This window comes from Cyprinus carpio, unplaced genomic scaffold (genome assembly GCF_018340385.1).
Source record: "Cyprinus carpio isolate SPL01 unplaced genomic scaffold, ASM1834038v1 S000000802, whole genome shotgun sequence".
Lineage (NCBI taxonomy): Eukaryota > Metazoa > Chordata > Actinopteri > Cypriniformes > Cyprinidae > Cyprinus > Cyprinus carpio.
Genome location: NW_024873531.1, coordinates 1 through 6,309, shown reverse-complemented (window position 1 = coordinate 6,309; position 6,309 = coordinate 1). Strand labels below are relative to the sequence as shown.

Sequence of the window (6,309 nt, the reverse complement as noted above, 5' to 3'; positions counted from 1 at the left end):
TTTGCCTCTTTTTTTTTGCCTCATTTTTGCCTACACAATTATTTAAAATATAAAACATTCTTATGTACAATACACAGAGTGGTTTTTAATCATATTTTGAGAGGGGGGAAAACTGTCAGAGAGGGCGTGTCCTGTTAAACTGTTAAAATAACCATAGAATTAACAACAACCTTGAAATACGAGTGTGAGGTTTATCTGTTAATCAGATGCATGAAAGTAGTGTTTGTTGCTATAGCAAACAGACATTGTGTGCTTTTTCTTTCAAAAACATCATTTGCCGATGGAGAGGAAAAGGTACATACTATAGCAATTTATTTTATAAAATGAGATGAAGTTTTATTGAAAGAGAAGTGATATTGGCTCAAAAGAACTTTAGACGCCAGGAAAATAATTAATATGGACAAAGGCATCTATCTGTAAGCTAAGCTGAATAAAAAAAAAAATGTTAAATCAAACAGGGAAGTGACCATGTGTAAAGGAACTGAAACAATACCAGATGGAAACAGATGTTAAATCAAACAGATGCTGAATTATTGTGTTCTTAATGAAGACAATTATCAGGAGGAGCTGCTTTCGAAGGCCACATTCAGTCCAAAAACATGCTTACCTGTAGTAGTGGGACTACTAGATGTTGTGGAAATGACTGTCAGTAAATAATCTGAGAAAAAAAAAAAAAAAAAAAAATTGTTAAAGGAACTGAAACAATACTAGATGTAAATGGAAACAGTTGTTAAATTGGACTCAGATACTGAATTACAATCTTTACTTGTAATGGTTACCGAGTTGATTTTGTCATTCTGTTCAGGTGTTTGTCATTAATTAACCTTCTTTGGTCTGTGTATTTACCGTCTCCCCCCTTTGTTTCAGTTCAGTTTGTCCGGTCTTGTCTATGTTATGGTTGTGTTTACCCTGTACCTGTTCCTTGACTTATCTTTTGGCAATTTTTGAGACTTGTTGCTTGTTTACCGCCAACATTACGTGTGATTATCACAACCAATTAATGACACTGTGTTTCTCATGAAGACACTGATTATGGACAGTCACGTCCAGTCCAGCATCACCCTTACCTGATGAAGCGGATCTATTAAATGATGTAGAGTTCTTCAAATGTAACATTACCGAAACAACAACATATAGAAAAATGTTAAATCAGACTCAAATGCTGTGTTCTTTATGAAGACAACTATTATAGAGGATCATGTTTCAAAATTACAGTCATATAATCTTGAGCAGACCACCAGAGCACTGGCACAGATTCAAAAGAATAAAATCTGTATTCTGATCAAATGTGTCATGTTCTTTCTGTTCTCCGTGCTTTTGTTGTATTCAGTTGGTTGAGATGGTAAATGAATTGCGATACAGTTCGGGGTGGGAGTTTATATGAATGTATCTCTGAGGAGAACTGTTTTTTTTTTTTTTTTTTTTTTATCTTGCCTCCGTATAAGGCATATTAAAGTATGCTTTGTTTACATGCTTTGCTTACAGCGGTAACTAAGTAAATGCTCAGTACAGAAAATATGAAGTATATTTCTATCTAAATCTGTGCAGAAAAGTGAAATAATTGTTTGTAGTATATAAAACAATCATAAATTGTGGCATTAGGAAAACAATTATAGATTACAAATGTTTGATTATTGACCAGCAGTGTATTTGATTTCTAATATCAAATTTAAAGTAAGAGATAAGAAAATAATTTCTTGTAAAAAAAAAAAAAAAAAAGGTCATGCCATATCATTAAACTAGCATCTAACAATGGACATAAGGGTGTTTTTTTTTTTAACCTATGGTCATGTAACCATAATTGCTGCTGTGTTATCCCCCCTTACTAAGAATTTAAATAATTTTTGGGGAAGCATTTAAATAATCCTGTGAATGCACTTGAAGAGTGCAGAATTCAATCTAATTTAATTGAACAGAATCGAATCGTTGGAATTTTGCAAAATCTTTCTTGAATTGAATTAAAAAGCCTATGCATTGTGAATCGATCTGATTTGCTGTCCACCCAAAGATTCACAGTCATAATCTAGAATTATTCTCACCTGTAGAAGTAGAACTAGTAGAAGATATTGCAGAGGTGACTAGTTGTTAAAAGAACTCAAACAACAATGTGGAAATAGAAATTCAGCATCTAAGTCTGATTTTTACATCTATGTTCAACTTGAAGACCATTATTAGAAGGAGTTTCTCTTGAAAGCCACATTCGACTTCAGCCACACATTCACCTGTAGTAGTGGGACTGGTAGATGATGTTGAAGTGATCGTGTGTAAAGGAGCTGAAACAATAACAGATGCAAACAGCTGTTAAATCTGACTCACATGATGAACTACTGTCTTCTTCATGAAGAAAATCATCAAGAGGAATTTCTTTAAGAAGCCACATTCAGTCTAGAATGACCCTCACCTGTAGAAGTTGAACTAGATGAACTACTGTGTTCTGCAACAAGAAAATCATTGAATGATTTATTTTAAATAGTCACATTTAGTCTAGAATAGGTTTGTAATGATTCACTCGTTTTCTCGATGGATCGATTACAAACCCTGAAAGATGCCACGTGCATCGTTCTGAACATGGATTTTTAAATTGTTCTAATTGCTCCATTTTTCGGACAGTAATCAATTTAAAATGCTAAGAATTGAAGGAAACACGATTTGCAGGGGTGTACATTTCTTCTAATAGTTGGGGGGGGGGGGCAAAAACATAAATTTCTCAAGAGTACCTTTGATTGAAGATTACAGGAATTGTACTTGTAGAATAGGTACAGCTAAAATTGTACTTGGGGAGAATACAGGATATGTATGCATTACCACTATTAGTGTAAGCAGGGCGCTGACCGTACCGGGAAATTAGACACCGATTTAAAAGCTTTTTGTGTTTGTGCCAGCGAAAGCGCTCGTGTCCGTTGTTCCGTTTCTCCTTTCTAGCAAAAGTGTTGCCAAGTCCATGGTTTTCCTGTGGAACTGGGCTACTTTATCACTGTTTACCTGTGGGTTGTTTTTTCTTTGCGTCCCGGATTTTCCGCTGTCCCCCCTGAAACCCCCCCAGGATTTTGCCACCTATGATGATTGTATTTTAGCTTTTTTTTTGAACAAATGCTTTTCAAAATACATATACACATTAAATTACTATAACAACGAATTAAAGGAGACCTTTGAACAAGTACCAAGATCTCTCCTTCACGTACTCAATCTATTTACTCAGACCTGTACTGTCACAGGATTGCACTCAGGTTGGCAAGCCTCTTCTCACTGACACAATTTTTTGGAGCAGCTGATGTGTGATTTGTTTTTTTTTTTGTTTTTTTTTATCTTGCCTCCTCAGATAAGGCATATTAAAAGTATGCTTTTGTTACATGCTTTTGCTTACAGCTGCAACTAAGTAAATGCTCAGTACAGTGAAAATAGGAGTTATATTTCTACCTAAATCTGTGCAGAAATGCAAAATAATTGTTTGTAGGTATATAAAACAATCATACAAATTGTGGCATTAGGGAAACAATTATAGATTTCACAAATGTTTGATTATTGACCAGCAGTGCATTTTGATTTCTAATATCAAATTTTAAAGTAAGAGATAAGAAAATAATTTCTTGTCAAAAAAAAAAAAAAAAAAAAAAAAAAGGTCATGCCATATCATTAAACTACATCTAACAATGGACATAAGTGTGTTATTTTCTTACCTATGGTCATGTAACCATAATTTGTTGCTGTGTTTATTCCCTCCCTGACCTAAAGACTTTAAATAATTTTGAGGGAAGCATTAAAATAATCCTGTGAATGCACTTGAAGAGTGCAGAAATCTAATTTAATTGTGAATCGAATCGTTGTGAATTTGCAAAAATCTTTCTTGAATTGAATTAAAAAGCCTATGCATTGTGAATCGATCTGATTTGCTGTCCACCCAAAGATTCACAGTCATAATCTAGAATTATTCTCACCTGTAAAAGTAGAACTAGTAGATATTGCAGAGGTGACTAGTTGTTAAAGAACTCAAACAACAATGTGGAAATAGAAATTCAGCATCTAAGTCTGATTTTACATCTATGTTCAACTTGAAGACCATTATTAGAAGGAGTTTCTCTTGAAAGCCACATTCGACTTCAGCCACACATTCACCTGTAGTAGTGGGACTGGTAGATGTTGTTGAAGTGATCGTGTGTAAAGGAGCTGAAACAATAACAGATGCAAACCGCTGTTAAATCTGACTTCACAATATGATGAACTACTGTCTTCTTCATGAAGAAAATCATCAAGAGGAATTTCTTTTAAGAAGCCACATTCAGTCTAGAATGATTCCTCGGACCTGTCAATTGCAACTCGTAACTACTGTGTTCTGCACAAGAAATCATTGAATGATTTATTTAAAATGAGTCACATTTTAGTCGAAATAGTTTGTAACGATTCACTCGTTTCTCGATGGATCGAATTACAAACCCTGAAGATGCACGTGCATCGTTTCTGAACATGGATTTTTAATTGTTATTGTCATTTCGGACAGTATCAATTTTAAATGCTAAAATTGAAGGAAACATGATTTGTCCGGGGTGTAAATATTCTTCTAATAGTTGGGGTGGTGGAGAGTGGGGGGCAAAAACTAAAATTTCTCAGAGGCCTTTTGAAGGGTACACAGATAATACAGCTAAAATTGACTTGTAAGGATATGTTATGCATTACCACGATTAGTGTAGCCAGGGAGACCGTACCAAATTGAGATCAATTTAAAGCTTTTTTGTTGGTTGTGCCGACGACAGCGCTCGTGTCCGGATGTCTCATGTCACAGTTTGTTGCCAAGTCCACGGTTTTTCCTGTGGAACTGGGCGACTTTATCCACTGTTACTGTGGGGTTGTTTTTTTCATGTCCGCGGATTGTCCCTGTCCCTCCCTCCCTGACCCCCCTGGGATTTCCACCTATTGATGATTTATTTTAGCGATTCAATGCTTTCAAAATAATACCACATTAAATTACTATAAAGCACGATAGTAAAGGAGACCTTGAACCAGTGTTCGCATCTCTCCCTTCACGTGCTCCTACTATTTACTGCCCTGCTGACTGTCCACAGGATTGCCACTCGTTGCTCCGTTCTTCTCACTGACAACAATTTTGTGAGCAGCTGGATGTGGTGATCTCCATCTTAATACTTGGTGGCCAGTATTGCTAAAGTGAAGTAGTTTTGCTTTTCTGTAGTTTTTCAAATGCTTCTCAGTGATAACGCGACAACATTACCCTGAGTCAGTCAAAAAGTCTGCACATTTTTTGCATGGACGGAACAAAATGTAAGTGTCTAAAGCATACGCACAGTTCCATTGAATGAAATGTGTTTAACAATGTCATTAAACAATGTAATGAAGGAAACTGTTAAAATAACCATAAGCAATTAACAACAACCTTGAAATACGAGTGCAAGGTCTCATCCTGTTAATCAGATGCATGAAATGTAGTGTTTGTTGCTATAGCAAACAGACATTGTGTGCTTTTTTCTTTCAAAACACATTCATTTGCAGATGGAGTAGGAAAAGGTAAATACTATAGCAATTTTATTTATAAAAATGAGATGAAGTTCTGGTGGCATTGAAAGAGAAGTGATATTGTGCTCAAAGAACTTTAGAGACGTTGCCAGGATAATATCTAATATGGACAAAAGGCATCTATCTGCAGCTCAAGTTGGAATAAAAAGCAAAATGAACTGGTGAACACGCTAAGACAATAACACAATAAATACATATTTAACTGAAAAAGCCACATTCAAGTTCAGCGAGCAGCATTCATCATGAAGTAGTAGGACTGGGCAGATGTCGTGGAAGTGAACCGTGTGGTAAAGGAATCTGAAACAAGTACAGATGGAAACAGATGTTAAATCAAACAGATGCTGAATTATTGTGGTTCTATAAATGATACAATTATCAGGAGGAGCTGCCTTTCGAAGGCCACATTCGTCCAAAAACAACGTGCTTACCTGTATGTGTTGGGACTACTAGATGGTGCCACCCCGCCCCCGCACCATGGGCCTGTCAGTAATTAATCTGAGAAAAAAAAAAAAAAAAATTGTTTAAAGGAACTGAAACATCCAGAATGGAAATGAAATACATTTGTTAAAATTAGAACTTCATAGAACGGATAACATCTTTACAGATTTGTAATGGTTCCGAGTTGATTTGTCATTTCTGTTTCAGGTGTGTTGTCCATTATTAATCCTTCTTTTGGTCTGTGTATTTACGTTTTCCCCCCTTGTTTCAGTTCAGTTTTGTCCGGTCTTGTCTATGTTATGAATTTGGTTTGTCCTGTACCTGGTCCTGACTTATCTTTGGCAATTT

At 35.6% G+C, this 6,309-nt stretch overlaps 1 long non-coding RNA gene across 2 annotated transcripts; it reads right to left on the bottom strand.

Moving 5' to 3' along the window:
- Window positions 1-470: 470 nt before the first annotated feature.
- Window positions 471-4,161, bottom strand: LOC109062202. 2 transcript variants are annotated; one of them, XR_006158962.1, is made up of 3 exons: window positions 4,114-4,161; window positions 608-658; window positions 471-481 (listed from the first exon to the last, which is right to left on the bottom strand). It is a non-coding gene; the product is annotated as an uncharacterized LOC109062202 (long non-coding RNA). The 2 variants fall into 2 exon arrangements; XR_006158961.1 differs by lacking the exons at window positions 471-481; window positions 608-658 and adding exons at window positions 2,249-2,273; window positions 2,402-2,434.
- Between the last annotated feature and the right edge of the window lie 2,148 nt (window positions 4,162-6,309).